The 24,545-nt window shown below is 43.9% G+C and overlaps 1 pseudogene across 1 annotated transcript; it reads left to right on the top strand.

Moving 5' to 3' along the window:
* The first annotated feature begins 774 nt into the window (after window positions 1–774).
* On the top strand, window positions 775–24,354 carry LOC147126890 (uncharacterized; annotated as a pseudogene). Its single transcript, XR_015084666.1, has 3 exons — window positions 775–1,179; window positions 8,879–9,226; window positions 17,979–24,354. The product of XR_015084666.1 is annotated as an uncharacterized LOC147126890 (transcript).
* Window positions 24,355–24,545: the final 191 nt, after the last annotated feature.

The following is a 24,545-nucleotide window of genomic DNA, read 5'->3' as shown; positions in this document are numbered from 1 at the left end:
GATATATACTGCTGCCCCTGTGCCAACAGTGAATAGCTGCGTTGCCTTTCCATAACTTTGTTCTATATAGTCCTGTACCACTGCTCCCCTGGCGTCTCCTTAATTGTATTCTGTATATATTGAAATCCACGGATGGTTCTTGATACAGCCATAAGGGGGTATTTTGATACCGGAGCACTTGATATGTATTGCATTCTGCCTAGCCCTATACTCTCTGCCTTTGTGTTACCAACCATCCAAGACTCCTGAAGTTTGTCTTACTGTGCTCATAACTTTCTTCTAAGATCTCCTTAGCTGGGTGAGAGTTCTTGTGCCCTTTCAAATACACCCAAAATGCCAGCATCAGCATCACTCTTCTTATTCTCAGTGGTTCGTCCCCCACTTCGACTTGTAGAGCAGCATTAGGAGATGACTTGAAAGCGCCGCAACATATCCTTCGTGCTTTTGCCTGCTCTATGTCTAGCTTTTTCAGATGACTCTCTGCTGCCGACATATATGCAAAGCAGATAATGTCTTCACTCTTCAGGTCTCGGGTTGCTTCAACGTCCACTGCGATGAGACCGCGCCCAATTTTTCTCCTATTTTTTTTCTTTTCCAGTAGCCACTAGCTGATAAACGAGCGTTAGCGCCACCTTCTGCTTTGGAGGGCGAGTAGTATTGTTCAATTTAATCAAAAAGTATTAGTACAAACTGTCCTATGTAGTACTGAGAGTCTCCAGTAGAAGCGCTGTGGCGTGCTATCACTATCTTGAGAACCAGCTATGTACGTTAGAGTGAGACACAAGTAAAATACATTCAACTGCCAACCTGTCCGTGTCCGTTATTAACAATTGATCGCCATCCAGAACTTAAAAAGCATCTTATACTACAACCACGACCTATCATTTATCAAGTCTTTATGTCCGGATGAACTTGTCTCAGCGCGCGTTGATGCTTCTCCGGCTTGTTATCTTATTGTAGCTTAGCTTATTTTAGCTCGCTAACAAAGAGAAGCACACGGCTCATCGTCAAACAGCGATTAAGAAGTGCGCATTTGTTGCGATTGGTATGTGGAGATGTGTGCAATGACGACAACAAAGTACGAGGAGGAACTTTGTGAAATAAAAGAAGAGGATGAGCAACATCTTCAACTGCTGGCCGAAGTCTGCAAGCAGCCTAGTGTTGTGCTACACGGAGCAGGTTTGTTGTACACTTCGTACTCTCATTTGATTAGTAAAGAACTACTTTCTATCGTTAAAAATATGCACGTCACATGTGTTTGTATTTCAATGTCTTTACTAGTGTATGGTAATGACGTTCAGGTGAAGTTGTTTGGGGAAAATTCGTTCAAGGTTTTTGCCCCTTTATTTTTATCCATTGCCTTTTACATGCAGGTCTGCTGAACATTTGTTCATGCCAAATGAAATCAGTCCAGAAAATGTGTGCCAGAGTAACCGTTAGTGGGGGGAATGGTAAATGGGCTGTCACTTGTATCGCGCTTCGCTACTCAAAGCGCTTCACACTGTCTCCTCATTTACCTACTGATGGCGTCGCATCAGGAGCAACTGGGGGTTCAATATCTAAACCCCCTATTTTTTCCCCCCAGTAGAAAATCTAACTGAATATTTAACATTTTCCATTTTCTGTGTTGATTTAATCTTATTTATTAAATTTGTATTGGCCCAATCGGAACCTGTCACAGTCTCGTGCACACGTGCGTAGTTTTACCTCATCCAAACACTTAAGATGCATTTAAACGGATTAAAACAACAATTTTATGAAACACACTTTCTAAACACATTGTGAAACATTTTTGAACACTCCATGAACGTGCTGCCCAAGTGCCTGGGCGTTAGTTGTGGCGTGGGCAGGAGTGGGACTCCTTCTTTTCAGTCTTGACGTTTCATGGCTCAGACCGGCCTCTTGAGTCCACTCCGTTTTCATGTATGAATTTGACCCTTATTACTGTTCGAGGCTTCGAGCTCAGTAACATTCCCTCCAACATAGGTTTTTATTAGGGATGCTCCAATCGATCGGGCACCGATAATTATCGGTCGATTTTCGTGAAAAATTACGTGATAGGCATATTCGATCAAAGCCTTTTATTGCCGATCAAAAAATCAGATCACCCGCAGCTCATGCTTCGCAGCGTACAGCCATGAGAGCAGCCGGCGTGCAGTGTTGCGCCGCCGCCCCCCCCCCCCCTCCCCTCCGCACGCTGCGGAGGCACACGGCAATAACAGACAAATATGTCTGTGCTGCTAACTGTTGCGTGTAGTTTGCGTCTTGTAATATATGCCACGAAAATGTACCTCGCAGGGAGAGCATGGCCACAAGTTTAAACACAAACAACTTAATCCGACATTTGAAGAACAAGCAATTGTGAGACTATCGTGAGTTTACGAGGCTGACTTGCATTGAAGCAGTAGCAACAATCAAACGGCAGCTAACGTAGCCCATGCTGACCAACTCAAACCCATATCAGCGCGACAGGCAAAAGGCAACGCAAATAACCTGGAAAATAATGACATTGATCTGACCAACCATTCTCGCTGGTGGAAGACACCGGATTCCGCCGTCTGCTCGCCCACTTCAAGCCTCGCTAGCTACGTGCTACCGGCGTTACGGTACAACTGGTTTCTAGATTAACTGGCTCCCGATTCCAGATGTGACCGTTAGGGGCAATGTCAAAAAGTACCGTACTGTCCCGAATATAAGACGGCCCTGATTATAAGACGACCCCCTCTTTTTCAAGACTCAAGTTTGGAAAAAGTTTTTTGGAGCACCAAATTAATTTCTATACAGAAAATAATTACAGTACATCTGAAACAAATGATTATAACAATATATTTGAGAGAAAATGTTATTTTGCCTCATTTAAATCTTAATATCTCAACATTTAAATATGTAAACTAAAGTGCAATCACATTCGTAAATGAATGGCTTCTGGTTTTTCAAATGTAAATAAACCAATCTATTGTGATCAAACAACAAAATTGCAATAACTGCATTAACCATCAAAGTGAAGTCTAACTGTAACTGTAGTCTTGAAACAAATCTGAATAAGGAAAAACATTGCAATAAAATAGGCGGCACGGTGGCCGACTGGTTAGCACGTCCGCCTCACAGTTCAGAGGTCGTGGGTTCGATCCCGGCTCCGGCCTCCCTGCGTGGAGTTTGCATGTTCTCCCCGTGCCTGCGTGGGTTTTCTCCGGGCACTCCGGTTTCCTCCCACATTCCAAAAACATGCATGGTAAGTTGATTGGATACTCTAAATTGCCCCTAGGTGTGATTGTGAGTGCGGATGTTTGTCTCAGTGTGCCCTGCGATTGGCTGGCAACCAGTTCAGGGTGTCCCCCGCCTACTGCCCAAAGACAGCTGGGATAGGCTCCAGCACGCCCCGCGACCCTTGTGAGGAGAAGCGGTACAGATAATGGATGGATTGCAATAAAATAATGCAAACGGTTTAATTTGAGAGTAGCTGAGATCTGTCATGACAGAACATTACTCCTCACAAACAATTATCTGCCTCGCTTTGCTCATTGTCGTCGCTGTCCTTAATCCCATCCTCTGGCTCCTCCCATAGTACGTCATCCTCACATGACAGGGGTTGCTTTGGCCTGCGGAGTCAAGTTCAGCATTCGCGTCAGTGATATCTGGCGCCATCAAGCGTCGTGAATGGGTATAATGTCTAGACCCCGAATATAAGACTACCCCCGCTTTTTCAGTCTTATTTCCATGCAAAAAACACTGTCTTATATTTGGGCCAATACGATAATTTTGTTTTTCCTCTCTGCAGATTCGTTACAAGCTACATTGAAATTGTTCAAGTGCATACCTGTTCAAATCCTCAATAAACACGTGATACCAAACGTTTACAACTCCCGATTCGTGGCTACAAGTAATTGTAAACATAGTAAAAATGAAAATAAATAAATCAAACGAAAAGTGGAGGGTGGTACTTGAACCCATGCTGTGGTGAAGAATAAAGAAACACATGCCGCTGCCTAACCACTGCGCCACGAGCTGCCACACTTTCGGAGGCACACAATTAATACTTGTAGATCGAAATAATTACCCCAGCGAGGTGGCACAAGTTAATCTGGTGTTAAATGTATACGCCCATGTCAACTGGCTACTGGGAAGCAACTTGACATGGTCGCAATTGTGTTGCTTTTCACCTAAATTAAAGTTCGTACCTGACACTCGCGCGGACACGGATACGCCAAAATCACTGATTTCATGTGATGAATACGTGCATGGATGTACAAATAAATGATATCAAAAAGAAGCATCAACATATTTGAAGCGATGTTGTAATCGACTCCATGAAAAGGAAGATACGCATAACTGCTGTCTGTCGTCTGATCGCACTGTTTTCCAACTTATTCATAAATAAGCACGCGGAACAGCACATGTGGACTAGTCTTGGGTAACAGAACATTCCTATTTTCATTATTCGACCATTTGCAGCAATCGGACCTGAGTGTTCCATATATGTCTCATTTAGGGGCGATTTCGGCCCAAGTGAAGTCAATAATAAACAGACGATACACAGCAGCGCGTCCCCCACACTCGATCGACTGCAAGAAATTGGGGAAATAAAAGTTAGAAAAAAACAAATACCTGCGACCATGTCAAGTTGCTTCCCAGAAGCTAGTTAACACGCTAATGCCATCAGTGCTTCCATGAGCCATTGTTTTTAATCAATAGGGACCAGTTACGCTGTACGTTGTAGTTATTCATATAGGCTTGTGACATGAGCAGCGGTAATGCACTCTTCTGTACCGTTTTGACATGATGGGTTCAAGTACCATCGTTGTCCAGATCTTTTTATTTGTTTATTTCTAACTTTTATTTGCCCACTTTCTTGCAGTCGATCCAGAGTGGGGAACGAGCCGCTGTTTATTGACTTTGACACTCGGGTGCCGAAATCGCCCCTAAATGAGACTGTGAATGTGTGTATATAAAACACACAGTTCCGATCGCTGCAAAATGGTCGAATAATGAAAATAAGAATGTTGCTGTAGCCCAAGACGACAAGTCCACGTGTGTTATTCCGCGCGCTTATTTATGAATGAGTTGGAAAACAGTGCAATCAGACGATAGACAGCAGTTATACATATATCTTCCTTCTCGGATGTAGCCGATTACAACATTACCTCAAACATGTTGATGCTTCTTTTTGACCACTTATTTTAACATCCATGCACGTATTCATCGCTCATCAGTGATTTCGGCACATCCGTGTCCGCGGGAGTGTCAGCTACCAACTTTAATTTAGGTGAAAAGCAACACGATCGCTACCATGTCAAGTTGCTTCCCAGTAGCCAGTTGACATGGGCATATACATTTAACACCAGATTAACTTGTGCCACCTCACCGGAGTACTTATTCCGATCAACAAGTATTAATTGTGTGCCTCCGAAAGTGTGCCAGCTCGTGGCGTAGTGGTAAGGCAGTTGCATGTGTTTCTTTATTCTTCACCACAGCATGGGTTCAAGTACCGCCCTCCACTTTTCGTTTTATCTATTTATTTTCATTTTTACTATGTTTACAATTACTTGTAGCCACGAATCGGGAGTTGCTCTGCTTCTACTACAACTCTTATTTTGTGAAATTACAATTTCATATAATTTTTAGATTTTTTAAAAAAAAAAATTCGTTATTACTGCTCAATAACTTTATGGTTGTACATAAGTATGCCTCCAAAATCACATCACATATTGATGGGGACTACCTACTTGTACTACAACACTTATTTTGTGAAAATACAATTTCGTGTGTGTCCGCTGATAGTGTAGTGGTACACACGCCTGAGTTGTGTGCGGGCAGCGTGGGATCGATTCCCGCTCAGTGACAGTGTCTATGTGTGCCCTGCGACTGGCTGGCGACCAGTTCGGGGTGTAGTCTGCCTTCGCCCGTTGACGGCTGGGATAGGCTCCAGCAACTCCCCGCGACCCTGTATAGGATAAGCGGTTTGGAAGATGACATGACAATTTCGTGTAATTTTCCGTTTTTTTTTTTTTTTTTTGGGCATTATTACTGCTCGATTATGTAATTATGTACACCCATGAAGTTATTGAGCAGTGATAACACCCGAAATCTTTGAAAAAAAATCAGAAACTTACATGAAATTGTCATTTCATAATATGAGAGTTGTAGTAGAATCATGTAGTCCCCATCAATATGTGATGTGATTTTGGTGGATGCGAACAAAGCATGCAATTGATTCGCTGTGGCGACCCCTGAAGGGATAAAGCCGAAAGGACAACAACAACAATTATGTACACCCATAAAGTTATTGAGCAGTAATAACAACGAAAAAAAAAAAAACTTCTGAAAATTACATGAAATTGTATTTTCACAAAATAAGAGTTGTAGTTGAAGCAGGTAGTCCCCATCAATATGATGTTATTTTGGAGGCATAATTATGTACGGCCATGAAGTTATTGAGCAGTAATAACACCCAAAAAAAAAAAATTTGACAATGACATGAAATACTATTTTCACAAAATAAGAGTTATAGTATAAGCAGGTAGTCCCCATCAATATATGATGTTATTTTGGAGGCATAATTATGTACGGCCATGAAATTATTGAGCAGTAATAACATCCAAAAAAAAAAAAAAAAATCTGAAAATGACATGAAATACTATTTTCACAAAATAAGAGTTATAGTATAAGCAGGTACTCTCCATCAATATATGATGTTATTTTGGAGGCCTAATTATGTACTACCATGAAATTATTGAGCAGTAATAAGAACTAAAAAATTGTTTTAAATCTTAAAATCACATGAAATTGTATTTTCATAATATAAGAGTTGGAGTATAAGCAGGTAGTCCACATTAATATGTGATTTAATTTTGGAGGTCTAATTCTATACTTGGCGGCACGGTGGTCGACTGGTTAGCACGTCCGCCTCACAGTTCAGAGGTCGTGGGTCCGATCCCGGGTCCGGCCTCCCTATGTGGAGTTTGCATGTTCTCCCGTGCCTGCATGGGTTTTCTCTGGTTTCCTCCCACATTCCAAAAACATGCATGGTAAGTTGATTGGACTCTCTAAATTGCCTCTGGGTGTGATTGTGAGTGCGGATGTTTGTCTCTGTGTGCCCTGCGATTGGCTGGCAACCAATTCAGGGTGTCCCCCGCCCACTGCCCGAAGACAGCTGGGATGGGCTCCAGCACACCCCGCGACCCTTGTGAGGATAAGCGGTATCGATAATGGATGGATAATTCTATACTATCATGAAGTTATTAAACAGTATTTAACAACAAATCTTTCTGAAAAATGCAGAAAATTGTATTTTCATAATGAGTTGTAGTATAAGCAGGGAGTCCCCATCGATGTGTGATGTGACTTTTGAGAAAAAATGATTAACACTCATGAAGTTATTGAGTATCAATACAAACTCCCTCCTAAAATCTCATTTATTATTTTTTTCTCTAAAATGAGGGTTGTACTGTAACCAGCTGGAGATCTTCTGTGTGTGTAATTAAAGAAGAAACATGACAATGAAGAATGGCATTTTTTATTTGAAATAGTTTGTTTGCTTGTCGGCGATTGCTATTTGTTGACGGTCCCTGGGCACTGCCTGCGCGTCAGCCCTTCATAAGAAACGACGGCATATTCCTCACTTCGATGACAATCAGTTGTGCTAAAAATCAACTCATATCAGCTTGTAGCTCGTTGGATACATCGCTGTGGTTAGAGAGAAGCATTGTTTGTGTTTTAAGAATGCTTCGTGATTACGTTATTGGACCGACAACTCTGAATGTGCTAATGTGTTGCTAACTTTACCGGACTTAACAAGGGAGTTTTTCGCTCGCGTACTGCTTTTAGTGACAATGTTCGAACGAGGCATATGTATTCCAAAAGACAAAATACATGCAATATTGAGCTATAATGCGCGGAACATGCGGAAATCTATATCCGATAATAAATGGGCGACCGAGTTTGGGGTTTATGGCACGCACGCTGCAATTTGTTATGAACGATGCGTTACAGTCACAGCGCAGTATGTAAGTGGCATATATTACCACAGGGAGACGCATTGTAGATCACTTGTGGGTCATTAGTGTAACGACTGCGCTGTCCCAGCCCCACCTACTCAGACTTCGAAGCTGCACCGTCACCGCCTTGGGAGCACGAGCCGTGAATTCATCGGCTTTCAAGGCTCCAAGGAAAGAGATTTTAATTATGTACACTCACGCAGCGCTAGCTTTGTTGCTACGAACGTAACAGCTGAGGGTTAGTGCATGACTAATGGATTTCCACTTAATGCAACCGTTACACTGATGTAAAATTTTGGTCATTCTTGGTTTGGGTGGTTATGCCTGGAGACTGGAGAGGGACGAAGGGAGGACGTCACAACGTCGCATGCACGTTGTTACAAGTGCAATCAAACATTAAAATGTCAGGGGCAAACATGAGCAAACTCATACATATAAAGATGTGCACCTCACAGAAGTCCCTTTTTCAGCCCAAGTGCATGTTTCAGCATGAGTTCTAACATTTTTGTTTGTTTTTTCTAAGCAAAACAAAAGTACCGATAAGAATACGGTTGAGGCACCGGATCACTTAAATCTTATCGATACCCATCCCTCGCCACCACTCAAAAAGGTGCAATGTGCAAGTTTTTCCACAAAAAATGGATAGGCTCCCCCCCAAAAATGCATCAACAATTGAATTTAATTTTATTTCATTTAAGTTTATTTCCACAATGTTAAATCAGGAACACAATATTGTTTTACATCCCTTTGAAGCTTAAAGCTTTTAAATGGGGGTCCAACAAATTTGAAACAGTACATATTCATCTTAACTCATCTAGCTCTCCTAATAACCTTCATTATAAATATGAACTATAATGCCATGTGCATTGTCTTGTGTCTTGCAGATATCAGTGAATATGTTCATCCTCACATTAAAGAGGAAGAAGAGGACGAAGAGGTCTCCCACTTTAAAGAGGAAGAGGAGCAGCAGTCTCCTTCCGTAATAAAAGAGGTTTTCTGCAAGTTTCCATCAGCTGGTGTCGTTCTGAAGAGTAATGATGAAAGTCACAGTGAGGGGAGCAGAAGGGCGGAGCTTCCAAGCAGCAGCTCGTGTCAACAAATGTCAACAGAGAGTGATGGAGATCAATGTGAAGGATCACAAGCAGATGGCCTCCTACCTCCATTATCAGATAGTGATGACATGTCATCACATACTGCTGCTGCTTCTGATGATGATGATGAAGAAGCGGAAGGTGATATGACATGTAACACTGACAACAAATGCTGGAAAAAACACAGCCGTTTAAAACACATGAGCACGCACGCTGGTGACAACCCTTTTTCCTGCTCAGTTTGTGGCAAAAGATTCTCTCAGAAGGGAAGCTTAATACGTCAAACCAGAACACACACTGGTGAGAAACCTTTTGCTTGTTCAGTTTGTGGTCAAAGATTCGCTGATAAGTCACACTTAATATTACACACAAGAACCCACACTGGTGAGAAACCTTTTTCCTGTTCAGTTTGTGGTCAAAGATTCGCTAATAAGTCACACTTAATATTACACACAAGGAGCCACACTGGTGAGAAACCTTTTTCCTGCTCAGTTTGTGGTAAAAGATTCTCTCAGAAAGGAAGCTTAAAATTTCACACAAGAATCCACACTGGTGACAAACCTTTTTCCTGTACAGTCTGTGACCAAAGATTCTCTGACAATCGAAACTTAAAATTACACATAAGGATCCACACTGGTGAGAAGCCTTTTGCCTGTTCAGATTGTGGCCAAACATTCTCAGTGAAGGAAACTTTAAGACGTCACACCAGAACCCACACCGGTGAGAAACCCTTTGCCTGCGTATTTTGTGGCCTAAGATTCTCTCAGAAGGGAAACTTAAAAAAACACACAAGGATCCACACTAGTGAGAAACCTTTTCCCTGCTCAGTATGTGGTAAAAGATTCTCTCAGCAGGGTTCGGTCATGAGACACAAGTGTGCTGGTGACAACCGCAATGATCAAAAAGTTTGAAATGAAAATGTTTAACAGCTGAAGTATTTAGCATGATTATTATTTATATGCATATATATATATATATATATATATGTATATATATGTGTGTGTGTGTATATATATATATATATGTGTATATATATATGTATATGTGTATATATATATGTATATCTATATATACAAAATATATGTGTATATATATATATCACAATCAATCAATCACATTTTATTTATATAGCACTTTTCATACATAAGAATGCAACTCAAAGTGCTTTAAAACATTCAAAGCAAAACATAGAATTATCTTCAATCAAAAGAAAAGATAAATTATTTAAAAGTTGTTGAAAGCCAAACTAAAAAGGTGTGTCTTGAGCTTCCTCTTAAAAATATCAACAGTCTCTGCAGACCTGACATCCTCTGGCAGGCTATTCCAAAGGTGAGGACCAAAACGGCTGAATGCAGCCTCGCCATGCAGTTTGGTCCTCACCCTTGGAATAAATAAAAGGCCCGCGCCAGAGGACCTCAGGATCCGCGAGGGCTGGTATGATAAAAGCAAATCAGATAAATAAGATGGCCCAAGACCATTAACACATTTATAAACTAATAAAAGTACTTTAAAATCGATCCTGAAACACACAGGGAGCCAATGCAGCAATTTCAAAACTGGCGTAATGTGCTCCCGCCCTCTGGTTCTCGTCAGCACCCGAGCGGCTGAATTCTGCAGTAGTTGCAGTGGTGAAATGCTCTTTTTCGGGAGGCCAGAGAGCAGGGCATTACAGTAATCTAAACGACAGGAAATAAAGGCATGCATCAGCACTTCCGTGTTAGCCTGAGAGAGAAACGGGCGGACTCTGGCGATATTCTTAAGGTGATAAAAACCAATCTTGGTTACATTTTTAATATGAGGAATAAAACTGAGCTCAGAGTCAAAAATGACGCCAAGGTTCTTCACACAGTGTGAGGGATTAAAAATGTGTAGTTTTGGTAAAAGCTTCTCTCTCTGACCTTCGGGACCGATAACTAAAACCTCAGTCTTGTCCTGATTGAGCTGTAGGAAATTATCCCCTGATGACATCCCCGAGGGGAAGCATATAAAGATTAAAAAGTAGGGGGCCTAAAATCGAACCTTGAGGAACCCCACATTTAATTTCATGAGTTTTAGAGGAACAAGTATCCATACTTACAAAGAAATATCGGTCTGTGAGATAGGAATAAAACCAGTCAAAAACAGTACCAGAGATGCCCACTAGATTTTTAAGTCTATTTAATAAAATTTGGTGATCTACTGTATCAAAAGCAGCGCTTAGATCCAGTAGCACCAAGACTGTGAGTTTTCTCACGTCTGCAGTGCACCTAATATCATTTAAGATCCTTAAAAGAGCAGTCTCCGTACTGTGGTTCATCCTAAAACCAGATTGATATTTCTCCAAAATATTATTTGTATTTAAAAAATGATTCAACTGGATGAAAACCAGTTTTTCTAAAATCTTACTTAAAAACGGTAAGTTGGATACGGGTCTGTAGTTATTAAAAACGCTCGGGTCAGAACCGCTCTTCTTCAGAAGGGGCTTCACCACCGCCGTTTTAAAGGCAGCGGGGAAGACGCCTGTCTGAAGAGAGCAATTGACTATATTTAAAATTTGTTCTTCAAAAAATCCATAAAATGTCTTAAAAAGAAATGTGGGAATTGGATCCAAAAGGCAGGTTGTTGGGTTTACCTGGGAGAAAACTCGAACAAGTGTCCTTGCATCAACCAGGGCAAAATTTTCCAGTGTTTCCTCATGTAAATATGATTGTCCGGGTTTATTAAAACTTGTGTTTTGATGGGCTAAAAGACTGGATCTTATGTCATCGATTTTACTTCTGAAGTGGTCTGCAAAGTCCTCACAGAGAGCATCTGTTGGTCTCTGTGGGGACTTATTAAAATCAGAACTAGTTAAAAGTTCAAAGTGTCTGTTCCTTCGCATTGAGAGGTGCCAGATCAATCAATCAATCACATTTTATTTATATAGCACTTTTCATACATAAAAATGCAACTCAAAGTGCTTTAAAACATTCAAAGCAAAACATAGAATTATCTTCAATCAAAAGAAAAGATAAATTATTTAAAAGTTGTTGAAAGCCAAACTAAAAAGGTGTGTCTTGAGCTTCCTCTTAAAAATATCAACAGTCTCTGCAGACCTGACATCCTCTGGCAGGCTATTCCAAAGGTGAGGACCAAAATGGCTGAATGCAGCCTCGCCATGCATTTTGGTCCTCACCCTTGGAATAAATAAAAGGCCGGCGCCAGAGGACCTCAGGATCCGCGAGGGCTGGTATGATAAAAGCAAATCAGATAAATAAGATGGCCCAAGACCATTAACACATTTATAAACTAATAAAAGTACTTTAAAATCGATCCTGAAACACACAGGGAGCCAATGCAGCAATTTCAAAACTGGCGTAATGTGCTCCCGCCCTCTGGTTCTCGTCAGCACCCGAGCGGCTGAATTCTGCAGTAGTTGCAGTGGTGAAATGCTCTTTTTCGGGAGGCCAGAGAGCAGGGCATTACAGTAATCTAAACGACAGGAAATAAAGGCATGCATCAGCACTTCCGTGTTAGCCTGAGAGAGAAACGGGCGGACTCTGGCGATATTCTTAAGGTGATAAAAACCAATCTTGGTTACATTTTTAATATGAGGAATAAAACTGAGCTCAGAGTCAAAAATGACGCCAAGGTTCTTCACACAGTGTGAGGGATTAAAAATGTGTAGTTTTGGTAAAAGCTTCTCTCTCTGACCTTCGGGACCGATAACTAAAACCTCAGTCTTGTCCTGATTGAGCTGTAGGAAATTATCTGCCATCCATGACTTGATATCTAAAATGCAATTTAAAAGGGTATCAATGGGTCCTGTGTCATCAGGAGACACGGCAATATACAGCTGCGTGTCATCAGCATAGCTGTGAAAGCTGATGCCGTGTCCCCTGATGACATCCCCGAGGGGAAGCATATAAAGATTAAAAAGTAAGGGGCCTAAAATCGAACCTTGAGGAACCCCACATTTAATTTCATGAGTTTTAGAGGAACAAGTATCCATACTTACAAAGAAATATCGGTCTGTGAGATAGGAATAAAACCAGTCAAAAACAGTACCAGAGATGCCCACTAGATTTTTAAGTCTATTTAATAAAATTTGGTGATCTACTGTATCAAAAGCAGCGCTTAGATCCAGTAGCACCAAGACTGTGAGTTTTCTCACGTCTGCAGTGCACCTAATATCATTTAAGATCCTTAAAAGAGCAGTCTCCGTACTGTGGTTCATCCTAAAACCAGATTGATATTTCTCCAAAATATTATTTGTTTTTAAAAAATGATTCAACTGGATGAAAACCAGTTTTTCTAAAATCTTACTTAAAAACGGTAAGTTGGATACGGGTCTGTAGTTATTAAAAACGCTCGGGTCAGAACCGCTCTTCTTCAGAAGGGGCATCACCACCGCCGTTTTAAAGGCAGCGGGGAAGACGCCTGTCTGAAGAGAGCAATTGACTATATTTAAAATTTGTTCTTCAAAAAATCCATAAAATGTCTTAAAAAGAAATGTGGGAATTGGATCCAAAAGGCAGGTTGTTGGGTTTACCTGGGAGAAAACTCGAACAAGTGTCCTTGCATCAACCAGGGCAAAACTTTCCAGTGTTTCCTCATGTAAATATGATTGTCCGGGTTTATTAAAACTTGTGTTTTGACGGGCTAAAAGACTGGATCTTATGTCATCGATTTTACTTCTGAAGTGGTCTGCAAAGTCCTCACAGAGAGCATCTGTTGGTCTCTGTGGGGACTTATTAAAATCAGAACTAGTTAAAAGTTCAAAGGTGGAGAAGAGAACCCTGGGGTTGTTTTTATTGACTGTAATGAGGTTTGAGAAATAGGAAGATCTTGCCAGTTTTACTGTTTTATTGTAAGATTTCAGTTGTTCGCATAAAATTTCATAGTGTACTGTAAGTTTACTTTTTCTCCACCTCCTCTCTGCACTCCTGCATTTTCTCTTTGATATTTTGATAGCATTGTTTCTCCACGGGGGTACAGTCTTTGTTTTTGTTGTTTTAATTAAAAGTGGAGCTACTGAATCTAATGATGATTTAAGATGTAGGTTAAAATTGTCAACAATAAGATCACAGGGTGCAGGTAAAATGTCAGCAGGAGTGTTTTTTAAGATCTTGATAAAATTTGCTGCCACCTCAGAAGATAGGTAGCGTTTCTTCACTGTTCTGACCGGGACTGCTAGATGGTTAAAACTGGCGATGTTAAAATAGACACAGTAGTGGTCTGACACTGCCAAGTCAACAACAGAGGACACACCAGCAGACAAGCCATAGGTTATAACCAAATCCAGGGTGTGTCCTCTGTTGTGAGTTGGCTGCAAGACGTGCTGTTTAAAATCCAAGCAGTTTAAAAGGTTTGAAAAATCTCTGGATAGTGGGTCCGAGATGTTGTCCATGTGTATATTAAAATCGCCAGTTATTAATATCCTGTTATAACTGGAATATAAAATGGATAAGAATTCTGAAAATTCTGTAATAAAAGAAGTGGAATGATGGGGAGGTCTATAGACGGTAATGCAGAGAATAGGGGGACTGCTAAAAACAAAGGCATGGTGTTCAAACGATAAATAGCTGCTAAAAATGATCTCCTTTGATAAAAGAGTATTAATAAAAATTGATGCAGTCCCGCCTCCTCTTTTGCCATCCCTTGTAGAAAATAAAAAGTTAAAATTCGGTGGGCAAGCCTCGTTGAGAGCAACTGGAGCATCTGTACCAAGCCATGTCTCAGACAAAAGTATACCATGTAAATTATTGTCTAAAATCAGGTCGTTTATGATAAAAGTTTTGTTTAAAAGGGAGCGCACGTTCAGCACGGCCAGATTAATTATTGTGCTGGACGTGCGCTCTTGGTGGTACGAATGAGCAGTATTAACATATACTAGATTACCACTGTTAAAACCACGTTGTTTGTGTGTGCAAGGGAAGCGTCTGCCGGTGATGGTTTCAATGGGAAAATTGTCCGATAGTGGTAATGATAATGAGGGCCTGCAGGGGGAGCTAGTGAGGGTGGTGGTACTGTGAGCAGCTGGTATTGGCCTGTAAGTGATGGTAGTGACATTGTCATTGCAGCGTTTATGAGTAGAAGAAGAAATATGATTGGTAAACAAGAGTCAGCTGGGTGTGGAATTGGTTACGACATGGTGGATGTTAGCGGCTAAAATCTTGCTACCAAGAGAGTTCGGATGAACACCATCCGGCTGGTAAAAAGACGGGCGATTCCAGAATAGGTTAAAGTTGTCAATAAAAGCAAAGTCAAGGTGGCCACAAGTGCGTAGGAGCCACGTGTTCAAGCTTAAAAGGCGGCTGAAGCGCTCGGCTCCGCGAGACAATGCCGGCAAAATGCCACTCACCCAGACCGAGAGACCGCAGGTTCTTAACAAGGCAAAGAGGGCGTGAAAGTCTCTCTTCGTCTGCTCAGACTGTCGGCGTATTGTCTCGTTTGTCCCAACGTGAACGATGAGCCGGGTAATGGATGATGGCAGAGAGTCAAGAACACCCGGCAGGATGTTAACTATGTCCATGACTTTCGCTCCGGGAAAACAGCGGGTGACGCAGCCGGGATAGTGAGTACGTCTAATGGTGCTGTCGCCAATTATAACGGTGGTCGGTGGGTGACGTGAGGAGGGAACGCCAAGGGACTCACCACCGGCGGAAGATTCACGACCCCACTGTCCAGGATGGCTCCGCCGAGGCCGAGTGAAGACGGTGGATGACACCGATGAGTGTCGCCGATGATGCTGGTGATGACGACCACCCTTGTACCGGGACACCGCGTCCCGGAGCAGCCCGACGCGTGAGTGGACGGCCGTGTCACCGGCGGACCCGCCCAACATGGGGTTCCCGGCCGAGGTCGTCGCCGTGGGTGGCGGGGAATCCGAGGGAGCCCCTGGGAGCACAGCCCCAGCGTCGGACGCAGCAGTCGGTGTCTCCGACTGCTGCAGTGCAGTGATGGGAACAGGAGACTCACTCGCCAGGGCGGCGAACCGATTCCCCAGGACCAGTTGGGGGCGGTGGGGTTGCTCCCCGGCCCTCCGGCCGCGGGACACCACCTTGACCCAGGTGTCACTCTGCAACGGTGTCGAGCAGGATGGCCCCGGGCAGGCAATTGGATCCCACTTCGCCGTGTCCGAGAGGCCAGCCGCCTCAGCCGTCATTGTCGCCGACAGGATTTCACGAGCGCGCCTTCTCATGACCACCGCGGAGAGTTCGGGGAAACGGGTCGCGAAGCAAGAGATGACCGATTCCTTCTCATGGAGCTCCTCTGAGAGACGACGAATATCCCTTCTTAGGTCAGAGATTGTCTTATTTGCCTTCTCCAGCAGGCCATTGTGTTCGTCGCTGTCGTCTGAAGGCATTTTAATACACTAGCTCCAAGCTAGCCCCAAGCTAGCCCGTTTCCGTCTCACGCTAGCTGTATGCTAGTCCGCGAGATCAAGCGACCCAGAGATTAACAAAAATTTAAATAAATAAAAAATAAGATAAAAATAGTCTCCAAAAATTAAAAAGAGTAAAAACGCAACGCGCAGGTGAGGTAGATTCGAAGGCGAAAGTGCAGAAGTGCAATCGATACCATCCACGTCCAAACTCTGACGTGGCAGGAGAAACGCAAACGGAAGTGACGTCGTATCCGGTAAGCCCGATGAGTTGGCTCAAATTTATATATATATATATATATATATATATATATATATATATATATATATATATATATATATATATATATATATATATATATATATATATATATATTCATTCATTCATTCATTATCCATACCGCTTCTCCTCACAAGGGTCGCGGGGCGTGCTGGAGCCTATCCCAGCTGTCTTCGGGCAGTAGGCGGGGGACACCCTGAATTGGTTGCCAGCCAATCGCAGGGCACACAGAGACAAACATCCGCACTCACAGTCACACCTAGGGGCAATTTAGAGAGTCCAATCAACTTACCATGCATGTTTTTTGGAATGTGGGAGGAAACCGGAGTACCCGGAGGAAACCTACGCAGGCACGGGGAGAACATGCAAACTCCACACAGGGAGGCTGGAGCCAGGATCGAACCCACGATCTCTGAACTGTGAGGCGGACGTGCTAAACAGTCGACCACCGTGCCGCTATACGTATATATATATATATATATATATATATTTATATGTATACAAAATATATTTATATATATACAAAATATATTTATATATATATACAAAATATATTTATATATATAAACAAAATATATTTAGATATATACAAAATATATATATATATATATATATATACAATATATATATATATATATATATATACAAAAAACTGGGGGCATTTCTCATCTAAATAAATATGCACGTCTACTCATTCCCACTTCAGTCTCTGTAAATATCCTGACTGGTGTTTAACGCCTCAGCAAAGAAGCAGTTTTTTTTTTTTTTTTTTTTTATAAAGCAAAGAAGGTCGTCCCAGCCTGAATCTATGTAGCTCTGCTGACTTCCACATTTCCTCATTTTCATATAAATCAGCCACGGAGAGGTTAATCCTTTTGATATGTTGAAGTGGGCATTGGTAGGGATCTCCACATAAATTTTGGTGCCAATTGATCACCGTTTTTGGATGTCAGAAGCAATGAAAGTTTGCAGTGCTTAAATGTTTGTGAGGTTAGCACACCGTCATAAATGCAGTCATCATCTTAAACAGGCTCATATACATACGAAGCCAGTGCCGCATTTGATGGGGTCATCTCAAAAAGGTGCAATGCCAGACCGTGTGCAAATCTTTCCACAAATAACCAAGGATAGACTTCCCACAGAAATGCATCAGGAAGTGAAAATGACGAACAGTATACAGTAATCTTAACTTATCTGGTTCTCCTATTAACCTTCATTATAAATGTGAACTATAATGCCATGTGCGGTTGTCTTTTTGTACCCTGCAGACGTCAGTGAATATGTTTATCCTCACATGAAAGACGAAGAGGAGGACGAAGAGACCCCCCACTTTAAAGAGGAAGAGCAACAGCAGTCCCCTTATGTTAAACAGGAGGATGAGCGAGAGCACCCCTGCATAAAAGAGGAGGGAGAAGAGCCCCCCTACATCAAAGACGAGGAGGAGCAGGATATCTGCAAGTTGCCATCAACTCATGTATCTTTGAAAAGTAAAGATGAAGGTCAAAATGAGGTGAGCAGAGGGGCGGAGCCTCCAAGCAGCAGCTCATGTCAACACGTGACAACAGAAGGTGATGGGGACTGCTGGGGACGATCACAAGGAGACGGCCTCCGACCTCCACTATCTGACAGTGACGAGACATCATCAGATGGTGATGATGATGATGATGATGATGATCAAGAATGTGAAGGTGATATTACATGTAACAATGACAACAAATGCTGGAAATGTTCTGAGTGTGGGAAAACCTGTGCTTTCAAGAGACGTTTAGAACACATGAGAATGCACTCTGAAGAGAAACCTTTTTCCTGCTCAGTTTGTGGCCAAAGATTCTCTCAGAAGGGACACTTAACTTATCACAGAAGAACACACACTGGTGAGAAACCTTTTGACTGTTCAGTTTGTGGCCAAAGATTCTCTCAGAAGGGAAGGTTAAAAATACACACCAGAACACACACTAATGAGAAACCTTTTGCCTGCTCAGTTTGTGGCCAAAGATTCTCTCAGAAGGGACACTTAACTTATCACAGAAGAACACACACTGGTGAGAAACCTTTTGGCTGTTCAGTTTGTGGCCAAAGGTTCTCTCAGAAGGGAAGCTTAAAAATACACACCAGAACACACACTAATGAGAAACCTTTTGCCTGCTCAGTTTGTGGCCAAAGATTCTCTCAGAAGGGACATTTACTAGGTCACACCAGAACACACACTAATGAGAAACCTTTTTCCTGCTCAATTTGTGGCCAACGATTCTCTCAGAAGGGACACTTAACAGGTCACACCAGAACCCACACTGGCGAGAAACCTTTTGGCTGTTCAGTTTGTGGCCAAAGATTCTCTCAGAAGAGACACTTAATAGGTCACACCAGAACCCACACTGGTGAGAAACCTTTTCCATGTTTACATTGTGGACAAAGATTCTCTCGGAAGGGAGTCTTAATAGATCACACCAGAACCCACACTGGTGAGAAACATTTTGCCTGCTCCGTTTGTGGACAAAGATTCTCTTGGAAGGGACACTTAATACGTCACACAAGAACCCACACTGGTGAGAAACCTTTTGCCTGCTCAGTTTGTGGCCAAAGATTCACTCGGAAGGGACACTTAATAGGTCACACCAGAACCCACACTGGTGAGAAACCTTTTGCATGTTCACATTGTGGACAAAGATTCTCTCGGAGGGGACACTTAATAGATCACACCAGAACCCACACTGGTGAGAAACCTTTTGCCTGCTCAGTTTGTGGCCAAAGATTCACTCGAAAGGGACACTTAATAGGTCACACCAGAACCCACACTGGTGAGAAACCTTTTGCCTGCTCAGTTTGTGGCCAAACATTCTCTCAGAAGGGACACTTAATACATCACACCAGAACCCACACTGATGAGAAACCTTTTGCCTGCTCGGTTTGTGGCCAACGCTTCTCATGGAAGGTTTCTGTCAAGAGACACAAGTGTGCTGGTGACAACCGCAATAATCAAGAAGACTTAAATTAAAATGTTAATGTTTAACAGCTAAAGCAGGGGTGCTCTCGCAAAGGTAGTATTGGTAGATTGCATGACATTTGTAATGGCAGCCATGTGTATTTTGAAATACGATGTCTTTATTTTCTAAATGTCATACCGGGCGTCTTACAGAATCTCTGTGCGCAGAGACTTAGGCTAATGCGACCCAGATCAGATTTTTTTGCCCATATGCGACCTGTATCTGATTTTTTTATGACAGTCCGAACGGCTCAATTCCGATTTTTTCAAATGCGACCTGGGTCGCTTTCATATGTGGTCCTAGATCGGATACGTATCCGATCTTTTCCAATGCGTTCACGCTCTGAACGGCCATGTCGCATATATCCGATACTGACGTCAATGTCATTGAGCCCAAAATGTGCTCCGCGCAGAGGGAAACTGCTGGCAGCAGGGGATCGAATCTGCAAAATTGTTTTGAGTAACACTATTCATTAATTCATTCATTATCCATACCGCTTCTCCTCACAAGGGTCGCGGGAGTGCTGGAGCCTATCCCAGCTGTCTTTGGGCAGTAGGCGGGGGACACCCTGAATTGGTTGCCAACCAATCGCAGGGCACACAGAGACAAACATCCGCACTCACAATCACACCTAGGGGCAATTTAGACAGTCCAATCAACTTAACATGCATGTTTTTGGAATGTGGGAGGAAACCGGAGTACCCGGAGGAAACCCACGCAGGCACGGGGAGAACATGCAAACTCCACACAGGGAGGCCGGAGCCGGGATCGAACCCACGACCTCTGAACTGTGAGGCGGACGTGCTAACCTGAGTAACACTATTGACTTTATATTTTATTCTAATTTAATCCCATTTGAAACATGAAGCATAAAGTGGGCATTTATGGCGATCGTACTAATTCAGCCACGGCTCAGATAGATTCATTTTTTACGCACGGTTAGGATGTGACGTCATCGTTAGTGATGTCTCCATGAAATGAGATATTAAAGCCTTGCCCCATAATTTCCCCCAAAGACTGTATTTATTTCTACCTGCTACCTAATCGCTTGACTGTATAAATGCCCCGACCTGCCATTGGTTGAAAGTGGTCAGTACGATTTTGCATTGTCTATTGTGATTAGCTCTGACGCTAAGCATAGCTATCTTGCTATAAATGTAATATATTGTTTTATGTTGTGTCTAAACTTTTAGTTCCACAGTGTGTTGGCGTTTTACGGCATTTTGCTGACGAATAAACATCTCTAAAAGGAACTTGAGTTTCACATTCAATCAATTTTGACTTGATCATTTTATTAGTAGCTCGCATGCTGAAGAAGTGCACCCCTGAGCTACAATATTTAAAGTGATAATTCCATCCATCCATCCATTATCTCCCGCTTATCCGAAGTCGGGTCGCGGAGGCAGCAGCTTCAGCAGGGAAGCCCAGACTTCCCTCTCCCCAGCAACATCCTCCAGCTCTTCCGGAAGGATCCCAAGGCGTTCCCAGGCAAGCCGGGAGACATAGTCTCTCCAGCGTGTTCTGGGTCGTCCTCGGGGTCTCCTGCCGGTGGGACATGCCCGGAACACCTCACCAGGGAGGCGTCCAGGAGGCATCCTAATCAGATGCCCGAGCCACCTCAACTGGCTCCTCTCGATGCGGAGGAGCAGCGGCTCGACTCTGAGTCCCTCCCGGATGGCCGAACTTCTCACCCTATCTCTAAGGGAGAGCCCGGACACCCTGCGAAGGAAACCCATTTCGGCCGCTTGTATCCGAGATCTTGTTCTTTCGGTCATGACCCACAGCTCATGACCATAGGTGAGAGTAGGAACGTAGATCGACCGGTAAATTGAGAGCTTCGCCTTTCGGCTAAGCTCCTTCTTCACCACGACAGACCGATACAGGGTCCGCATCACAGCAGACGCTGCACCGATCCGCCTGTCGATCTCCCGTTCCATCTTACCCTCACTCGTGAACAAGACCCCAAGATACTTGAACTCCTCCACTTGGGGCAGAATCTCATCCCCGACCCGGAGAGGGCACGCCACCCTTTTCCGACTGAGGACCATGGTCTCAGATTTGGAGGTGCTGATCTTCATTCCGACCGTTTCACACTCGGCTGCGAACCGCTCCAGCGAGAGTTGAAGATCGCGGCTTGAAGAAGCCAACAGTACCACATCATCTGCAAAAAGCAGAGATGCAATACTGAGGCCACCAAACCTGACCCCCTCGACACCTCGGCTGCGCCTAGAAATTCTGTCCATAAAGGTTATGAACAGAATCGGTGACAAAGGGCAGCCTTGGCGGAGTCCAACCCCCACAGGAAACGAATCCGACTTACTGCCGGCAATTCGGACCAAACTCTGGCATCGGTGGTACAGGGACCGGACAGCCCTTATCAGGGGGCTCGGTACCCCGTACTCCCGAAGCACCCCCCACAGAACTCCCCGAGGGACACGGTCGAATGCCTTCTCCAAGTCCACAAAACACAAGTAGACCGGTTGGGCAGGACGAAAACCACATTGCTCCTCCTGAATCCGGGATTCGACCTTCCGACGGACCCTCCTCTCCAGCACCCCTGAATAGACCTTGCCGGGGAGGCTGAGGAGTGTGATCCCTCTGTAATTGGAGCACACCCTCCGGTCCCCTTTCTTAAAAAGGGGGACCACCACCCCGGTCTGCCAGATCGGGGATTGCCGCCACGACAGGCACCGACCACCTTGCGGCCACAGCTCCGATCGGCCGCCTCAACAATGGAGGCACGAAACATGGTCCACTCGGACTCGATGTCCCCCGCCTCCCCCGGGACCTGGGAAAAGTTCTGCCGGAGGTGGGAGTTGAAACTCCTTCTGACAGGGGATTCTGCCAGACGTTCCCAGCAAACCCTCACAATACGTTTGGGTCTGCCAGGTCGGACCGGCATCTTCCCCCACCATCGGAGCCAACTCACCACCAGATGGTGATCAGTTGACAGCTCCGCCCCTCTCTTCACCCGAGTGTCCAAAACATGCGGCCGCAAGAACCGCTTGAACATGGTGTTCGTTATGGACAATCCGTGATGAGCACAGAAGTCCAGTAACCGAACACCGCTCGGGTTCAGATCGGGGGGGCCGTTCCTCCCAATCACACCTCTCCAGGTCTCACTGTCATTGCCCACGTGAGCATTGAAGTCCCCCAGCAGAACGATGGAGTCCCCAGGTGGAGCGCCCTCCAGCACACCCTCCAAGGACTCCAAAAAGGGTGGGTACTCTGCGCTGCCGTTTGGTGCATAAGCACAAACAACAGTCAGGACCCGTCCCCCCACCCTCAGGCGGAGGGAGGCTACCCTCTCGTCCACCGGGGTAAACCCCAATGTACAGGCGCCAAGCCGGGGGGCAATAAGTATGCCCACACCTGCTCGGCGCCTCTCACCCTGGGCAACTCCAGAGTGGAAGAGTGTCCAACCCCTCTCGAGAGGACTGGGACCAGAACCCAAGCCGTGCGTGGAGGTGAGCCCGACTATATCTAATCGGAACCTCTCAGCCTCACACACCAGCTCAGGCTCCTTCCCTGCCAGAGAGGTGACATTCCATGTCCCAAGAGCTAGTTTTTGCTGCCGGGGATCGGACCGCCAAGGTCCCCGTCTTCCGCCGCCGCCCAGCTCACACGGCACCCGACCCCTTTGGCCCCTCCCACCAGTGGTGAGCCCATGGGAAGGGGGACCCACGTATCCTTTTCGGGCTGAGCCCGGCCGGGCCCCATGGGTGCAGGCCCGGCCACTAGGCGCTCGCCATCGAGCCCCACGTCCAGGCCTGGCTCCAGATGGGGGCCCCGGTGACCCGCGTCCGGGCGAGGGAAAACGTGGTCCGTTAATTTTACTCATCATAAAGGATTTTGAGCCGTGCTTAGTCTGGTCCCTCACCTAGGACCTGTTTGCCATGGGTGACCCTACCAGGGGCATAAAGCCCCAGACAACGTAGCTCCTAGGATCATTGGGGCGCGCAAACCCCTCCACCACGATAAGGTGACGGCTCACGGGGGGTAAAGTGATAATTATTTAAAAAAAATCTTCATTGTTTTATTCAATGTAATATCTATTATTTTATCCTTGTCTCTGTATCTACTAAAGTCCTGTTTTTTTTAAAAACAGTTTTTTACCAATTGCCACTGTTATGGTCCGTTTTTAAACAATGTATGCGCTATGCACAATGATTTTGTGATTTCCATATGAAGTAACTTCTTGATTGATTACATGGACTGTGAAGAAACTTTGACATTTGATAGGAAGGTGGGAAAGTGTACATACAATTGTGCATTCAATACAAATAATCAAACAGAGTCATTTTTAACAATGAAATCGGCTGTTTATGTTGACTTTGGAGGTTTGTTGAAGCGATTCAGTGTAACCAGAGTTCCTTTTTATATTGTTTCTATTTTCAAATATTTTTGTTCTTCTAAATTGTTTGCTGTATAAATGTTGTTTTAGGGATGTGTGTGTTATATATGATCATTTTTTAGTTTACATGCATGAATTCTTTTGTTAGGAAAAGGCTTTTTATCTTCTGTTTTTTATGTGATCATTTCTACCTGGACAGTGATTATGAAATCAGGGTTTGTCTAGTCATCCTGGAAAAGTTAAGGAAATTGAACATATGTTTCTAGTTTGCATTATATTAAATGAAATATTCAATGATTAAACCAAGCAAGCAAATATTGTTCATTGTTTTATTTCGCTTCAAAGGAAATATGAGCATGAACTTTCAAATACATTTTGAACGATGACTCCATCCTACGTCACACCATTCACTGATTCACAGAGGTCCACTTATACGAGATTTCGCGTCCACCGCCCCACCCTCCTGCCGCTGGGGCAAACCATTACCAGAGGGGGAG

Source organism: Filicampus tigris, chromosome 22, assembly GCF_054856515.1.
Source record: "Filicampus tigris isolate MCC_2025a chromosome 22, RoL_Ftig_1.0, whole genome shotgun sequence".
NCBI classification, from domain to species: domain Eukaryota; kingdom Metazoa; phylum Chordata; class Actinopteri; order Syngnathiformes; family Syngnathidae; genus Filicampus; species Filicampus tigris.
Note: the sequence above shows the minus strand (reverse complement) of the source record. Positions and strands in the feature narration are given on the sequence as shown.